Here is a 19,164-nt window from a genome sequence, read left to right as displayed (position 1 = left end):
TGTTAAACAGAATTCGGAGTCAGGTGGTTGCACAAGAGGAGGTGGAGGAAGTAGAGGAGGAGGAGTTGTATGCGGAAGGGCTAACATCTGCAAGGTCCAGACGGTCGGCAGCACCAAGGCGACAGGCATGTGAGGGTGGGGGAGATGGTTTTACCAGGGCGCATGGTAGCAGCCAAACTAGTGAGGAAGGTGCAGGAGCCCAGGAAGAAGTGGAGGACGAACTGATGGAAGACTCATCAGATGAGGGAGACCTTGATCACATTTCTGTTGTGCGAGGTTGGGGGGAGAGGACAGAGGAAGGAAGCATGATTGTTACCTCGCCACCAACACAACAGGGACTTGGTGCTCCTGGATGCGCAACACACATGAGTGCCTTCTTGCTGCACTACCTGCAACATGACCCTCGAATTGTGAGAATTAGAAATAATCCTGACTACTGGGTTGCCACACTGTTAGATCCCCGGTACAAAAATAAATTTGCAGAAATTATTCCTGCCATAGAAAGGGATGCACGCATGCAGGAGTATCAGCAGAGACTGTTGCAGAATCTTACATGTGCTTTTCCACAAAATACCAGTGGTGCACGTAGTGAATCTCACAGTTCCAACTTGCCAACCGTGGGACCGTCAAGTGTTCAGCACTCAAACCGTAACAGAACCACAGTATCTGCTGGTAACATCAATTTTGCGGAATCATTTCACCACTTTTTTAGCCCATCCTTTGCAAGGCCACAGGAGACAAGAAGTCTGACACATAGTCAACGCCTAGAGACGATGGTACAGGAGTATCTCCAAGTAAACATTGAAGCCACGACTGTGTCACTGGACCCTTGCTCTTTTTGGGCTTCCAATCTGGATAAATGGCCGGAGCTAGCCACTTACGCCTTGGAGATCTTGTCATGCCCCGCAGCCAGCGTTCTGTCTGAACGTGTGTTCAGCGCTGCTGGTGGTGTGCTGACAGATAAGCGCACGCGGCTCTCCACTGATAATGTAGACAGACTCACGTTCATAAAGATGAACAAATCATGGATCCGAAACGACTTTTCTACCCCTGTGTCATCCTGGGGAGAGTAAAAGCTTGATGATTGGTTAAAATCACCCTACCAACCGTTTTAAGCTTTCAAATTACTAATCATGTTTATCTGTATCTTGACTGGAAAATAATTTGGGCTTTGTAGCAGTGTGCAGCACTGATCCTATTAGGCCATCTATACTAAAGCTTCACCAGATTTAAAATTAAAAATAATTTTTAGCTGCATCTAGCACGGAAAATAATTTTGGGGCTCCGAGATGCGCAAGGCACATAAGTGCCTTCTTGCTGCACTACCTGCAGCATGACCCTCATATTGTCAGAATTCGAAGTAATCATGACTACTGGGTTGCCACACTCTTAGATCCCCCAAACTTTTCGATCAACCTTTTCATTTTAATAAAGACCAAAAAATGGTCATTTTTGAAATTATAAGCATTAGCAGGTTGTTAGAAACTGAAATCAAACAGTTTTCAACTCAAAACTTTATTCTAGGTGATGTTACATTTTCACATAGGACCCCTTGTTCGAAAGGAGCTTCTGAACTCTCTCGTCCATTGAATTTGTCAGGTTTTGGATGGTTTCTGCTTCAATTGTTTTGCATGAGGACAGAATACCCTCCCAGAGCTGTTGCTTAGATGTGAACTGCCTCCCGCCATCATAGACACTCCTTTTAATGATGCTCCAAAGGTTCTGAATGGGGTAGAGGTCAGGGGAGCATGGGGGTCACACCATAAGTTTGTCCCCTTTTATGCCCATATCAGCCAGAGATGCAGATGTTTTATGTGCAGCATGAGATGGTGCATTATCATGCAGAAAAATGATCTTGCTGTGAAATACACGGTTCTTCTTCTTGAACCATGGCAGGAAGTGCTGTTTGAGAAAATCCACATACATTATGGAGTTCATCTTTAGCGCCTTCAGGGATCCTAAAGGGGCCGACAATCTCTCTCCCCATGATTCCAGCCCAAAACATTACTCCACCTCCTCCTTGTTGGCGCTGTAGCCGTGTTTGCGTGGGGTGTCCATCAACCAGCCATCCTCCACTCCATCCATCTGGACCATCGAGCGCTGCACGGCACTCATCCGTGAACAAAACAGTTTTGAAATCAGTCTTCATGTAATGTTTGGCCCACTGGAGCCGTTTCTGCTTGTGTGAAGTGGATAGAGGAGGTCGACAGGATGGCGCATGCACAGCTGCAAACCTCTGAAGGACCCTGCATCTTGTTGTTCGGGGGACGTTGGAGGCACAAGCAGCTTCAAAAACTTGTCTGCTGCTATGACAAGGCTTTTTTGCCGCTGCTCTTTCAACCTGATGTAATTGCCTGTAGGAAAGAGTCCTCAATTTGCCCTTATCAGCACGCACACGTGTGTACTGTGAATCAGCTACATACTTCTTGATTGCCAGGACACTTCATCCTGATCATCGCACAATGTTGATTGTAGTCATGCCTTGACCTAAACACTCCACAATTTGTTGCTTCTCAGCAGCCGACACATCCTTTTTCTTTCCCATTTTGGCAGAAAATGTAGGCTGCTTAATAATGTGAGAGAGCCTTCTTAAGTAGTCTTGCCTTTCATTGGACACACCTGCCAAACTAATTAGCACAGGTGTCTGCAATTGCTTACAGTGATATAAAGAGCCCTGACACACATCAACATCAATGAGTTTAACTGACAAACAAACAAATTCTTCCCTTATCACTCCTAAACACTTTTTGTATAATAATTTGGAACGCAGTGTACATGTGCTTTTCCACAAAACACCAGTGGTTCACGTAGTGAATCTTACAGTTCTAACTTGCCAACCGTGGTCTGTATGGAGTTGTTCAATAAAGGGCCCAAAATTAAGATAACATAGATGGGAGAGGTCTCTATGAATAGGAATTCCTAAGTATTTGATACCCTGTGAGGGCCAGGCAAAGGGAAAGTTGGACTGGATGGAATCCTATATGAATTTGGGGAGGGAGACATCGAGGGCCTCAGACTTCGCTGCATTGATTTTAAAATTTGACCATGTAACAAAGTGATCTATTTCAGCCATAACAGCATGGATGGATATATGTGATTGAGTGATATATACTAGGACATCATCAGCAAATAGAGAGCACTTGTACTCGGTGCCTCCCACCTCAATCCACCTAATATTGGGGTTATGGCGAATTGATGAGAGCAGGTGCTCCGTCACTAGGATGTATAAGAGAGGGGACAGAGGACATCACTGCCTTGTCCCATTGGTGATTGTGAAAGGTGATGAAAATGTTCTGACGCACCCCCTGGGCCTTGGGACACCCGGAGCCGGACCCTTTTTGGTGGATGCTGGTGGTTGTAGTCTTCGTGGCGGCGACCCAGTTCCGTGGCTCAGGGCGGTCAAACCAGTGGCGGAACTATTTATGTGGTTTTCATGTTTAAATGTCCGACTACGCCACCCGTGGATTGCGGTCAGAGTGAACCGCCGCTAAAGGGCAGACCACTGAGGCTGGTGTTGTGGGTGCAGCAGAGCGTAGCATAACTCCCCACGGGAGGAGTATAGCCTCAGGGCAGTGTATGCGGAGGATGGGGGTGATGGTGCAGGGCAGCAGCAGTAACGACACGGAGTCAGTGATGCAGTTCAGGGCCTTTACTCACAGTTCTTATTATCCAGACCACGTCTGCAGGTAACGGCTGCCCACGTCGTACTGTGCTCACCAGGTGAGGGGCTCAGACAACTCCCAGATAACTTTGGAGCACTTCACAGGACCCCCTTTGTGTGTCCTTTGTCTGGCCTTTCTTACCAACACTTCTGTCCGGCTGCCTCGGGCCTCCTCTTGGTAAACTTGGCGCCAGTTTCCCTGACCCTATGTGGTGCCTTCCTAGCGGGTGTAGCGAGGGGCTGCGCCACATAAAATGTCACAGCCTCCGGTTTCTAGCTGAGGGTCGTTTCCTGCCTCCACTAGTTCGGGGACCGGTCTCCCCCTTTGGCCTGACCCCTCCACGCAGGTGGATTCGGGCGTGCGGTGGCGACTCGCCCGTCCGCACCCCTGGGATCCCTTCATTCCTCGTTCCTGGAGCCTTCTCCGCTCCTCTTCCTTCCTTCTCCCTCTTCCAGGCCTGGGCCTCTGTTACTAGGCCCGCCTCCGGAGCAGAGCTCATGCAGAGCCCCTGCTCCCTGCCACTTCTGATCAGACTTCTCTGCACTGAACTAAGATGGTGCCCACCTTTTATACTCCCTTCTCAATGCACCCAGGAACTGCTTCCTCCCTGCTCCTGCACTACAGGGTTCCCCTTCCTCAGTGTTCCCTCCCCCCACTCCAGCCAGGGACAGGGACTGTCGTGCCCATCTCAGGGGCATATTGGTCACCCTACCCCACGGCAATGTGGTGTAATGCATGCAGGTGTCGGGTCCTGATCCACACTCCATCCTTACCTGAGAGTGAGATATCACACCTCTGGGTGAGGTGCAATACGTCTTTAGCAACCGAGCCCTCAGGGTGCTACAGTTCCATTTATCTTCAGCCTAGGTGACGTATTGCGATACAGGGCCGTGATTTTGGCTATAAAAGGGTCCCCTAGACCCCTACCCCAAGCTTTTTAAGAGAATCATATATGGCGTGCCAGGAGACTCTATGGAATGCTTTCTCAGCATCCAACGAGAGTATCTAATTACAAATTTTTAACTGCATCTAGCCCAGGAAATACTTTGTGCCTAGTAGCAGTGTCTGCTAGTAAGCGGATTTTCCCGGCTGTTAAGCAAGCTGCACCACCTGTAGTTTAGACACTTAATTTTTTCAAAGGAAATGCTTCGGGACCATGGGATACTTAGTGAAGAGCATCAGGAGGCACCCCAAGGCATAGGGGCTGGGACTGGCAGTAGGATGCCTTGCGGTGGACAGCCGAGCTCGATCCTTATAAAAGCTTTTTAACTGCAGCAGCTTTAGTGGACGCTACTGGAGCTGGAATTACCGCGGCTGCTGGCATGAGACTTGCCCTCCAATAGATCCTTGTAAATGGATTTAAAGTGTATTCATTCAAATTAGAGAGACAATTTAAATTAAAAAGCTTAGAGCTGCCTCCACCACAGGGGGGCTCGCTCGACCCACCAGCGGACAGGCACCAGTATTGGGAGAGGGGGGCTGGCCGTCAGGGTTCACCGCGGCTCTGGCACCAACCCGGCGACACGGAGGTGGCACGGGCAGGAGCGGACTGGCCGTGTCGGCTTCTCACTTTTTGGATCTTAGAAGGGCATGACATGCCTATATCTGTGTCTCCCCCTCCTTTTACTCCTCCACCTCTTTTATTTTCACATGACTATATGTACTTGTCACTTTTCCATGTGTTAGTTATGTCTTCTGAGCAGTTTGTCAGCTTTTGGACACCTTTGAAGGTGTTTTCTATGTGTTTCTATGTGTTTTTGTTTGCCTGCCATTGGTTTTAACGGTGTTCGAAGGTGTTCGACGAACAGTTCGACGAACAGTTCGGCGAACACACGGGTGTTCGACGAACCGAACCGAACTCGAACACTACGGGGGTGGCTCAACACTACACGAGACATCACAGCCATCGAACGGACAAAGCGGGTAATAAATATTCGGATGGCAAAATTTAGAAGAGACAGAGGCGGTGTAGTGATACAACACCGACAACTGGAAGATGATAAAGCAGGCCTCATACAGCCCGACGGTGTTCACTTAATGGATATTGGACTGGACATATTCCTGTCAGGACTCCAGGACGGAGTGGAACAAGCGTTAAGAGTGATGGGTGGGGGTCAGAGTCCTGCATACGAGTACGCAGGATCCTCCGTGGCCTGGAAATAGAAAGGACATGTTGGAGAGTTACACTTGTTGGCCAACTTGCCGGAGTGAAGACCCAAGGCATGCTGCAACAAGCTGAATTATTTTAGAAATAAAATGCCTTTCTAATGGAATGAGTATAAAGAGTTAATAAAGCTGTGACCGATCCTCACCCATCCAGTTGTAAGAGTTACATTATTGTATTGTCAAGGAAAGGGGGGCGGTAGAAGGGCTGAGCGTCTGGGTTTGGTTGGGGGTCCCCACAGTCTGCCTAGGCTAGATGCATTTAAAAATTCTTATTAGATACACAAGCGGTGCAGCTTGCTTCGCAGCTGGGCTACTACGCCCAAGGTATTGCCTAGGCTAGATGCAGTTAAAAATTATACGCTGACTAGCAGACACTGAAGCTTTGGAGCAGACCTCTGAGTAAACAGCTCTTCAGACTCAACCATCTGTGTTACCCCAAGCCATAGTGTATGTAGTTTCTTACAGTTAAAAGGGGGGGGGGCGACCCAACCCACCTGGAATTGACGATGCCAATGTCACATAAGACACAGCAAGGGGACTCCAAAAAGAGTCTCCATTTTTTCCCAAAATTGTGGCACAGACACCACTTAACCCTAGAACGCATACCTGGGGCCTCGCAGGCCCGCCCTGTTAATTGTTTTCTATTTTCTGCAAGATTACTTTAGTTAGAATTTTGAAACTCTAGGTATTCTTCATGTATATAGTTGTTTGTCATTTGAGTTTGAGTTATTCCATGTTATTTGCACACGGGCCTAAAAGGCCCCAGGTATGTGAAAGTGTAGATTTTTATGGTCATGCGTTCTAGGGTTAAGTGGCATCAATTGCCCCACAGTTGCTTAAAACGGTTGGTGAGGTGATTTTACCAAATCCTCAAGCTTTTAGTCTCCCCAGGATGACACACGGGTTGAAAAGTCCTTGCGAATCCATGATTTGTTCATCTTTATGAACGTGAGTCTGTTTACATTCTCAATGGACAGCCGCGTGCGCTTATCTGTCAGCACACCACCAGCAGCGCTGAACACACGTTCAGGGAGAACGCTGGCTGCAGGGCATGACAAGATCTCCAAGGCGTGAGTGGCGAGCTCCGGCCATTTTTCCAGATTGGAGTCCCAAAATGAGCAAGGGTCCAGTGACACAGTCATGGCTTCGATGTTCACTTGGAGTTACTCATGTACCATCCTCTCTAGGCGTTGACTATGTGTCAGACTTCTTGTCTCCTGTGACCTTGCAAAGGATGGTCTAAAAAAGTGGTTAAACGATTCCACAAAATTGCTGTTACCAGCAGATACTGTGTTACTGTTATGGTTTGAGTGATGAAGGCTCGACAGTCCCACGGTTGGCAAGTTAGAACTGTGATATTCACTACGTGCACCACTGGTGTTTTGTGGAAAAGCACATGTAAGATTCTGCAACAGCGTCTGCAGATACTCCTGCATGCGTGAATCCCTTTCTATGGCAGGAATTATTTCGCCAAATTTACTTTTGTACCGGGGATCGAAGAGTGTGGCAACCCAGTAGTCGGGATTACTTCGAATTCTGACAATCCGAGGGTCATGTTGCAGGTAGTGCAGCAAGAAGGCACTCATGTATCTTGCGCATCCAGGAGGACCAAGTCCTTCTTGTGTTGGTAGCGAGGTAAGAATCATGCTTTCTTCCTCTGCCCTCTCCCCCCAACCTCGCACAACAAAAATGTGATCAAGATCTCCCTCATCTGATGAGTCTTCCATGCCCATCGCCAGTTCGTCCTCCACTTCTTCCTCAGCTCCTGCACCTTCCTCAACAGTTTGGCTGCTACCATGCGCCCTGGTTAATCCCTCTCCCCCACCCTCCCATGCCTGCCGCCTTGGTGCTGCCGACCATCTGGACCTTGGAGATGTTATCCCTTCCTCATACGACTCCTCCTCTACTTCCTCCACCTCCTCTTGTCCCACCACCTGACTCCGAATTCTGTTTAACATGTGCTCCAGCATGTAAATCACCGGAATAGTCATGCTGATAATGGCATCGTTGTCAGCACTAAACATCTTCGTCGCCATTTCAAAACTGTGCTGAAGGGTGTGTGGCGCCCCTGAGGGTTAAGTCACCACAGAGTTACTGCATCTCACCCAGAGGTGTGGTATCTCACCCTCAGGTAAGGAAGGAGTATGGCTCGGGACCCTAACACCTGCATCCAACACATACCCGCAGTGGGGGTAGGGCGAAATTGCTCCTAAGGGAGAGCACAGTCCCAAGTCCCTAGCTGGCGGGAGGGTCCTATGTAGTGAGTGCTTAGGGGGAGCAGCTTAGAGGAGCACATGACAGGGAGAGTATAAATAGGAAGCCATCTTAGAAAGAGCAAGCCAGTCAGAGAAGGAGAAGTAACAGGAGCAGAGGCTCTGCATGAGCTCTGCTCCGGAGGCGGGCCTAGCCTGGAGGCCCAGGACTGAAGGAGAGAAGAGAGGAGTGGGAGCAGGAAGGCTCCAAGAACCGAAGGGACCCTAGGGGTACGGGCCGTGCAGAAGGCCACCCATACGCCCGCTGCTACCAGGAGGTAGAGGGGTCAGGCTAGATAAGGGGAGCCGGTCCCTCAACTAGCGGAGAAACAGCAGGGCTCAAGTAGAAACCGGAGGCTGCAGCATTTCTTGTACTGCAGGCCAAAGTCCACACCAGTCTCACTAAGAAGGTAGCCACATAGGACCCAGGGGACGGAACACATGTCGCCCGCCAAGGCCCGAGGATACCGGATAGAAGTGTCACTGGGTGTGAGGTGCAGGGAGAAGGCCAGAGAAAGGACACACAGAAGGGGGTGCTGCTAAGTACTCCGGAGCTATCTGGGGGTGGACTGAGCCCCTCACTGAGTACGCACAGCATGACGGGGGAGATTGCTCTGGTACCTGTAATCTGGACTGCAACAACTGTGAGTAAAGACATTGGGATGGCATCACACGGACTCTGTGTTCATTACTGACTCCCTGCACTACAACCACCATCATCCACCCACACTGCCCTGAAGCTACACTCTTCCTGTGGGGAGTAATAATACCATTGCTGCAAAACCACCAGCTACAGAGGACTGTTCCGCAGCAGCGGCCCCTTTGGCCACACTCCACAGGTGGCATAGTCGGACATTATAAAATCCATATATACAAATTACCGTTGGATTGACCGCCCTGGGTCATGGACCGGGTCACCGCCACAGTGACTACAACCCCCAGCATCTACCGGCCCGGCTCCGGGTACCTCACGGCCCAGGGGGAGCATAAACTTCATAGGTCCCTGATCTGAGACCATTCCTGCAACGTGCCCCCACCTCTGGATCTCGTTGGCCCAGGCTATACGTCAGAACGTATTGCACCAGGGCTTGTCGGTGCTGCCACAGTCGCTGCAACATGTGCAGAGTTGAATTCCACCATGTCGGCACATCGCATTTCAGCCGGTGAACTGGCAGGCCCAACGACTTCTGTAGAGATGTAAGTAGTTGAGCTGCGGGATGCGAACAGCGCAAGTGAGCACACAGCGACCGTGCCCTCTGCAGAAGGCAATCTAGTCCGGGATAGTGGGCTAAAAATTGCTGGACAACCAGGCTCAACACGTGAGCCATACAAGGCACGTGTGTGACATTGCCCCGGCGAAGGGCCGCACCCAGGTTTGCAGCATTGTCGCACATGGCGTTCCCTGGTTACAGGTCCAGTGGAGACAACCATTCATGAAACTGGGTCTCCAGAGCTGACCACAACTCCTCAGCTGTGAACTCACATTTCCCAGACATTTCAAAGTAAACACTGATGCCGTTGAGCCCTGCTGCCAGCATAGTAAGGAGGTGTGCAGGATTCCTTCTGCGCAGTTAGAAAGCAGGTGGCATTACCAGACAGGCTTTGGGTGCAGGTGGAGGACCGAGAGGAGGTTGAGGAGGCAGAAGCAGTGGAGGAACTTCGAGATAAAGAGGATTGACGTACAACTCGTGGGGACGGTAAGACTTGGACAGCAGCCCCTTGTCCTGCTGTCACCATAGTTACCCAGTGCCCAGTCAGCGACATGTAACGCCCCTGTCCATGCCTACTCGTCCAAGTGTCTGTGGTGAAATGCACCCTGTCACACACAGAGTTTCTCAAAGAAGCGATGATGTGTGCGACATGCTAGTGTAGTGCAGGCACACCTTTCTTTGAGAAGTAGTGCCGACGGGGCATCTGGTACTGGGGCACTGCGACGGACATAAGGTCTCGAAAATCCTCTGTGTCCACCAGGCGGAAAGGCAGCATTTCTGTAGCCAACAGCTAGCAGATGGTGAAATTCAACCTCTTAGCTTTGTTATGGCTAGGAGGAAATGGTCTTTTACTTGTCCACATCTGAGGGACCGAGGGCTGGCTGTTGTGCTTAGACGGGGTTGAGTAGGGTGTCCCCGGCAAACTGCCAGTCTGTGAGGAAGATGCAGGCGGACATGTTAGGTTGCCTTGATCAAAAGGTGGTGCTCTCGATGTCGGAGAGCGCTCAACACCAGCAGGTATTTCCACTTCCAAATGAACTGACGACCTGCCAATCAAACTGGCTCTTGCGGGTAAAGAGGTGGCAGGTCTGCGTCCAAAAACATGTGTGACTGCTGTCCCCCCAGTCACAGAGGATGAAGAGGCCGCGGATGCACAAGATGGGGCAGACGGTGGTTGGCTCGGCCCGATAGGCCGCATTGTAGCACAGTGAGCTTCCCACTGCAACTTATGCTTCATATCCATGTGACGGTTCATGCATGAAGTACTCAAACTATGGATTTTTTGGCCTCTACTTAGCTTTTGGTGACAAATATTACAGATAACACGAGTTGGGTCATCCTTATCGATCTGAAAAAATGCCCAGGCTATGCAAGGCTTAGAGCCCATGCGACCTGAAGAGCCACTACGACTTGTGGTCAGAGGCAGAGTTGTGGTTGAGGATGCAGTTGTTGACGTGCTTCCAGAACTCCGTTTCTGTCCAGGAAGGCGCAACCTAACCTCGTCGTCAATAGCATCTGTGACGCCCCGCTGTGCTTTTTATCACAGATCCCAGCAGAGTGCATTGATGGAATCCTCCACAAGAGGCCCCCACACATCTCCACCTTCCACCTCAGACCAGCAGAGGGAGCCGTTAGGGATATAAATAGGGAAGGTGGAGCTAGGCAGTTCAGTTCCTCTGAAGAGTTCCTGCAGTAGAGAAGCCAAAGAGAGGTCAGTCTGCAGTGGAGCTCAGTCTAGTCTAGAGAACTCAGTTAATAGTTCAGCAGTGGAGCACGAGGCTCCTGCTAGCTAGATTCAGGGAGCCCAGTTAGAGCTTAAGGTGTGCCGGCGCCATAAGATCGGTGAAGCACGGCAAGCTGCCGTTAGTGTGTATAGCCTAGTGAGGGCCCGAGTGGGCCGAAGGCGAGTGGCGAGTTAGTACATAAGGGGCAGATAAGCTTAACCAGCTCACCCCGAAGCATTTACCGGACACCGGATCCGAGCTTACCGGGATCTCTATGACCAAGTAAGGCATAACCGGAATCCCTGGAGAACTATAAGTCCCAGGATCGCTAAGGTGCTGATACATAACAGAGCCAGGAGATGCTTAGGCCCCTCATACAGGGAGCGTGAACTCCAAGACAAGGCCCTACCATAAGGTCAGCCAGCGCAGGACAGAGACAAAGTTAGGCCTAGCTCCAGGCAGGTCAGAAACTTACTACGCAGAGGCAAGAAAGAGGAGGCCCTACACCCGCTCATTGGGGAGGATCCTGATATGCACCCTTCACCCTACAGTGCTCCGGGATGTGCCTGAATTTCCACCAGTAAAAGGTACTGAAGTGACTACCGTGTCCGTTCCCGTTCTAGCTCTGACCCAGCTGGGTCTCTCCTGTCCTGCATTCCCCCTGCATACGCTGCCCTGAGGCCTAGCTCCACCTGTGCGGAGCTATACCATCGAGCTGGCTTATCACCGGCCTCAGTGGACTGCTGCAGCGCTGCTGCTTCTCACCAGATACCACAGGTGGCGTCACGAACTCTTATAAAATTAACAATTATCCACCCTTTTAAAGAGTGACCCCAGGGTACGGGCCCGGGAGCCGACCACCGCGACATCCCCAAGGCCAGGCAAAGGCCCGGGTACCAAGTCATCCCCATCCCCTGGGCTAGTCACATCCTCCTCCACCTCCTCTGCTGACCTCATCGACTGGCTCACTGTGGGTTGACAGTAAGTGGGATCTCCAACCTCGTCATCATCACCCTGTGTGCTCTCACACGCGTCGTCCTCAGAGCCAACCTCTTCCTGCACTGACCGAAAAGTCAAGTTGTCGCTCCAATCAGGTATTTGAGTCTCATCATCGTCTTCATCATTGTCTCCACCAACAGGAGTTACAGTTTGGGAACGAGGGTCGACATTATGCTCAGAACCTTCTTCATCTTGTCCTGGATCCGACTTATAAAGATTCTGGGCATCAGTGGAAATCATTTCCTCGTCTGGATTAACAGAAGCTCTGGAGCAGACCTCCGTTTCCCAGGCTATAGTATGAGTAAACAGCTGTGCAGACTCAACCATCTGTGTTACCCCATACTCAGACGGGCAGCTGGAAACTTGGGAGCTGTGAGGAAGCAAGTGCGATTGGGGTGACACCTCTGAAGACTGGAGTATTTGTGATGTTGAAGTTGAGGTGGAGGAGAGCCCACTTGAAGGAGCACTTGATATCCGTTGAAGCACCTGCTGCTTTTGTGCTTCATCTGGAATTTGTAGCGATGGGCGTGTCCGTAAGAAAGGGATCGTATCACATTGTCCACGAAAAGAAGTAGACATCTTAGTTTGGCTGGAAGATGGTCTTTCTTCTGCAGATGTTACTCCCCCCCCACCGCGGGGGGGCTCAACCCACCAGCGGACAAGCACCAGTATTGGGAGAGGGGGGCTGGCCTTCAGGGTCCACCCCGGCTCTGGCACAAACTCGGCGACACGGAGGTGGCACGGGCAGGAACGGACTGGCCGTGTCAGCTTCGCACTTTTTTAGTTTTAGAAGGGCATGACATGCCTATATCTGTGTCTCCCCCTCCTTTTACTCCTCCACCTCTTTTCTTTTCGCATGACTATATGTACTTGTCACTTTTCCATGTGTTAGTTATGTCTTCTGAGCAGTTTGTCAGCTTTTGGACACCTTTGAAGTGTTTTCTATGTGTTTTCTATGTGTTTCTATGTGTTTTTGTTTGCCTGCCATTGGTTTTAATGGTGTTCGAAGGTGTTCGACCTGATACTTTGCATGGCAGCACTATGCTGCTTTTTACTTCATCTGGCATAGTGTAGAAGTTGGTGAAAAGTGGGGAATGTGATCTAGAAGAGATCAGCTATAGATAACTTTGTGTTATTTTCTGCAGAGACTAGTCCTGGCTGGAAGAAGTGATAGCGGTCTATGCCAGATGAAGAAGAAAAGTGAAGAGACGTTACTGATGAGACAGTGTACTACATGTACACTTACACTATATAGTATGTACAGAGCTCCTGTGTACGTCACTGGTGACCTCTGTATTATCTGTACTTTATATACAGTGCTCCTGTGTATAATGTCACTAGTGATCACTGTATTACCTGTACACTATATACAGAGCTCTTGTGTATATGGTGATCCCATATTACCGGTACACTGACACTAAATACAGGGCTCCTGTGTATAATGTCACTGGTGATCCGTGTATTACCCGTACACTGACACTATATACAGAGCTCCTGTGCATAATGTCACTGGTGATCACTGTATTACCTGTACACTTACACTATACACTATACACTGTATACTATATGCAGAGCTCTTGTGTATAATGTCTTTGGTGGTAATAACATTGTTGTTGTATTGTGTTTTGTATTTATGATTAGTATTGTAGTATTTCGTCACTATGTGGTGGTAATATGTAATCTGGTCATGGTGTGGCTGTACTTGTTCCTTGTATGTGATGTTATTTGGTCACTATGTGGTGGTAATATGTGATCTGTTATGGTGTGATGGTATTTGTTCCTTGTATGTGGTATTATTTGTTCACTAGTGCACTATGTGGTGGGAATATGTGGTCTTGTCATGGTGTGGCGGTATTTGTTCCTTGGATGTGGTATTATTAGGTCACTATTAGTGATGAGCGAGCATGCTCGTTCCTGCTCAGCACTTGTTTGAGTATCTCACTGCTTGAGATGCTTTGCAAGTACTTCCCGGATGCTCGGGTAGGAACTCAAATCCCCATCCCGCATGTTTGGCACTGTTTTAACAGTGAATAAACATGTGGGGATTTCCTGCCACTCACTGTAATGCCACAGCCATGTTGATTGAGGAATTACAGTGATTGGCTGGCCATATAGCGTCATCGGGTCTATATCAGAGCCTATGCTCGTCACAGCCTACCCTTCAGACTGGCAGAGTAGGGAGAGGTGCTGCTGAGTGAGGGAGAGAATTGGAGGTTTATTAATGAGGTATTAGGTATTCCACATATGAACTAACAGTCCTTCCAAAGACTAATTCAACTGCATATTATTAATCCTGGTGATAGCAGGAGTCTGTGGAGAGTGTATAGAACAAAATAGGTTCCATTGCATGTTCTGTCTGCTGCTGTTACAGATATCCATAGCCCAAGATATTAGGACTTTTTTTGTATTTAATCCTGATTATTCTATAACACCACTGCCTAAAACTGTGGTCATCAGACGTTATGCGATATTACTTCCGTAATAATCGTGACATTTTTTGGAGTGTGCCAAATATTACACTCCAGTTAAAGTCTGCCTGTTGTGTGATGTTCAATCTATTCACACTTGGTCACTGACCAATACCACATCTTTAAGGCCACTCCCTAAAACAGTGGTTACCAGACGTGATCCAATATTACTGCGGTAATAATCGTCACATTTTTTGGAGCGTGCCAAATATTACACTCCAGTTAAAATGGGCAAGGCGCATGGCAAAGGACAGGGAAGTGGATGTGATGCTGTGATGCATGCAGAGGTCGAAGCCATGGGCAAGATGAAACTGTGCCTGCTGAGGGAGCACAACAAACACACACATCATGTTGAATTACCTTCCTGTCCCAATTTCTGGGGGGAAACGGAACTCAACTCTTGAAGCCAGAGTAGTGTGAAAAGGTTGTTGGTTGGATAGCAGATAATGCTTCCAGTGAGTTTTCCACCACCACCCTGTCTTCCACACTGTCCAGTCTCAGTAGTCGTGAGTCTGGACCACATATTCCTCAACCTGTTCCTCCTTCCTCCCACCATGCCGAGTGCCCCGAGACAAGTGATCTCACACTTAGACACTCCGAAGAGCTGTTCACTTTTCCTTTTAGAGATTCGGGCCTCTTGCCCGGCCCCCTTCAACAGGGGCAAGAGGAGATTGCATGTAATGACGCCCAAATATTTGAGCAGCTACGGTCACATGATGGTGATGGTGGGAAAGTGCAATTACTGTCGCAAGAGGTGGATGATGATGATGTGACACAATTGCCAGCAAGTCAGGAGGAGGCCCAGAGTACGGAAGTGGAAGATGAGTTGGTGGACGATGAAGTCACTGACCCAACCTGGCAAGATGGCATGCATAGTGAGGACAGCAGCACAGAGGGAGAGGGAGGCATAGCACCACAACAGACAGGAACAAGCAGTAGGGTGGCCACAGACACAAGGCGGGCAACTGCTCCCTGGAACATCAACACAAGGGAAAATGCCAGTCCAACTGTTAGGTCTTTCAGAGTCTCGCTCTTTTTTAAAGACTGTCCAGATAACCCCAAAAATGCCATTTGCAACCTCTGCCATACCAGCACCAGCAGGGTTGGCAAACTACCAACCTGACCACCACCAGCATGCTCAGTAGTGTTGAGCCACCCCCGTAGTGTTCGAGTTCGGTTCGGTTCGTCAAACACCCGTGTGTTCACAGAACTGTTCGTCGAACTGTTCGTCGAACACCTTCGAACACCGTTAAAACCAATGGCAGGCAAACAAAAACACATAGAAACACATAGAAAACACCTTCAAAGGTGTCCAAAAGCTGACAAACTGCTCAGAAGATACAACTAACACATGGAAAAGTGACAAGTACATATAGTCATGCGAAAAGAAAAGAGGTGGAGGAGTAAAAGGAGGGGGAGACACAGATATAGGCATGTCATGCCCTTCTAAATTCCAAAAAGTGAGAAGCCGACACGTTCAGTCCGCTCCTGCCCGTGCCACCTCCGTGTCGCCGGGTTTGTGCCAGAGCCGCGGTGAACCCTGACGGCCAGCCCCCCTCTCCCAATACTGGTGCCTGTCCGCTGGTGGGTCGAGCGAGCCCCCCTGTGGTGGAGGCAGCTCTAAGCTTTTTAATTTAAATTGTCTCTCTAATTTGAATGAATACACTTTAAATCCATTTACAAGGATCTATTGGAGGGCAAGTCTCATGCCAGCAGCCGCGTAATTCCAGCTCCAGTGGCGTCCACTAAAGCTGCTGCAGTTAAAAAGCTTTTATAAGGATCGAGCTCGGCTGTCCACCGCAAGGCATCCTACTGCCAGTCCCAGCCCCTATGCCTTGGGGTGCCTCCTGATGCTCTTCACTGAGTATCCCGTGGTCCCGAAGCATTTCCTTTGAAAAAATTAAGTGTCCAAACTACAGGTGGTGTAGCTTGCTTAACAGCTGGGATAATCCGCTGACTAGCAGACACTGCTACTAGGCACAAAGTATTTCCTGGGCTAGATGCAGTTAAAAATTTGTAATTAGATACTCTCGTTGGATGCTGAGAAAGCATTCCATAGAGTCTCCTGGCACGCCATATATGATTCTCTTAAAAAGCTTGGGGTAGGGGTCTAGGGGACCCTTTTATAGCCAAAATCACGGCCCTGTATCACAATACGTCACCTAGGCTGAAGATAAATGGAACTGTAGCACCCTGAGGGCTCGGTTGCTACAGAGGTATTGCACCTCACCCAGAGGTGTGATATCTCACTCTCAGGTAAGGATGGAGTGTGGATCAGGACCCGACACCTGCATGCATTACACCACATTGCCATGGGGCAGGGCGACCAATATGCCTCTGAGATGGGCACGACAGTCCCTGTCCCTGGCTGGAGTGGGGGGAGGGAACACTGAGGAAGGGGAACCCTGTAGTGCAGGAGCGGGGAGGAAGCAGTTCCTGGGTGCATTGAGAAGGGAGTATAAAAGGTGGGCACCATCTTAGTTCAGTGCAGAGAAGTCTGAGCAGAAGTGGCAGGGAGCAGGGGCTCTGAATGAGCTCTGCTCCGGAGGCGGGCCTAGTAACACAGGCCCAGGCCTGGAAGAGGGAGAAGGAAGGAAGAGGAGCGGAGAAGGCTCCAGGAACGAGGAATGAAGGGATCCCAGGGGTGCGGACGGGCGAGTCGCCACCGCACGCCCAAATCCACCTGCGTGGAGGGGTCAGGCCAAAGGGGGAGACCGGTCCCCGAAACTAGTGGAGGCAGGAAACGACCCTCAGCTAGAAACTGGAGGCTGTGACATTTTATGTGGCGCAGCCCCTCGCTACACCCGCTAGGAAGGCACCACATAGGGTCAGGGAAACTGGCGCCAAGTTTACCAAGAGGAGGCCCGAGGCAGCCGGACAGAAGGGTTGGTAAGAAAGGCCAGACAAAGGACACACAAAGGGGGTCCTGTGAAGCGCTCCAAAGTTATCTGGGAGTTGTCTGAGCCCCTCACCTGGTGAGCACAGTACGACGTGGGCAGCCGTTACCTGCAGACGTGGTCTGGATAATAAGAACTGTGAGTAAAGGCCCTGGACTGCATCACTGACTCCGTGTCGTTACTGCTGCTGCCTGCACCATCACCCCCATCCTCCGCATACACTGCCCTGAGGCTATACTCCTCCCGTGGGGAGTTATGCTACGCTCTGCTGCACCCACAACACCAGCCTCAGCGGTCTGCCCTGCAGCGGCGGTTCACTCTGACCGCAATCCACGGGTGGCGTAGTCGGACATTTAAACATCAAAACCACATAAATAGTTCCGCCACTGGTTTGACCACCCTGAGCCACGGAACCGGGTCGCCGCCACGAAGACTACAACCACCAGCATCCACCAAAATGGGTCCGGCTCCGGGTGTCCCAAGGCCTAGGGGGTGCATCAGAACATTTTCATCACCTTTCACAATCACCAATGGGACAAGGCAGGGATGTCCTCTGTCCCCTCTCTTATACATCCTAGTGACGGAGCACCTGCTCTCATCAATTCGCCATAACCCCAATATTAGGTGGATTGAGGTGGGAGGCACCGAGTACAAGTGCTCTCTATTTGCTGATGATGTCCTAGTATATATCACTCAATCACATATATCCATCCATGCTGTTATGGCTGAAATAGATCACTTTGTTACATGGTCAAATTTTAAAATCAATGCAGCGAAGTCTGAGGCCCTCGATGTCTCCCTCCCCAAATCCATATAAGATTCCATCCAGTCCAACTTTCCCTTTGCCTGGCCCTCACAGGGTATCAAATACTTAGGAATTCCTATTCATAGAGACCTCTCCCATCTATATTATCTTAATTTTGGGCCCTTTATTGAACAACTCCATACAGACCAGGGTTGGCAAGTTAGAACTGTAAGATTCACTACGTGAACCACTGGTGTTTTGTGGAAAAGCACATGTACACTGTGTTCCAAATTATTATGCAAAAAGTGTTTAGGAGTGATAAGGGAAGAATTTGTTTGTTTGTCAGTTAAACTCATTGATGGTGATGTGTGTCAGGGCTCTTTAAATCACTGTAAGCAATTGCAGACACCTGTGCTAATTAGTTTGGCAGGTGTGTCCAATGAAAGGCAAGACTACTTAAGAAGGCTGTCTCACATTATTAAGCAGCCTACATTTTCTGCCAAAATGGGAAAGAAAAAGGATGTGTCGGCTGCTGAGAAGCAACAAATTGTGGAGTGTTTAGGTCAAGGCAAGACTACAATCAATATTGTGCGATGATCAGGATGAAGTGTCTTGGCAATCAAGAAGTATGTAGCTGATTCACAGTACACACGTGTGCGTGCTGATAAGGGCAAATTGAGGACTCTTTCCTACAGGCAATTACGTCAGGTTAAAAGAGCAGCGGCAAAAAAGCCTTGTCATAGCAGTAGACAAGTTGTTGAAGCTGCTGGTGCCTCCAACGTCCCCCGAACAACAAGATGCAGGGTCCTTCAGAGGTTTGCAGCTGTGCATACGCCATCCTGTCGACCTCCTCTATCCACTTCACACAAGCAGAAACGGCTCCAGTGGACTAAACATTACATGAAGACTGATTTCAAAACTGTTTTGTTCACGGATGAGTGCCGTGCAGCGCTCGATGGTCCAGATGGATGGAGTGGAGGATGGCTGGTTGATGGACACCCCACGCAAACACGGCTACAGCGCCAACAAGGAGGAGGTGG

The sequence above is a fragment of the Phyllobates terribilis genome, unplaced genomic scaffold (genome assembly GCF_046119375.1).
Source record: "Phyllobates terribilis strain yellow unplaced genomic scaffold, ASM4611937v1 Scaffold_3__8_contigs__length_932513732, whole genome shotgun sequence".
Lineage (NCBI taxonomy): Eukaryota > Metazoa > Chordata > Amphibia > Anura > Dendrobatidae > Phyllobates > Phyllobates terribilis.
This window is presented reverse-complemented; position numbering follows the sequence as displayed.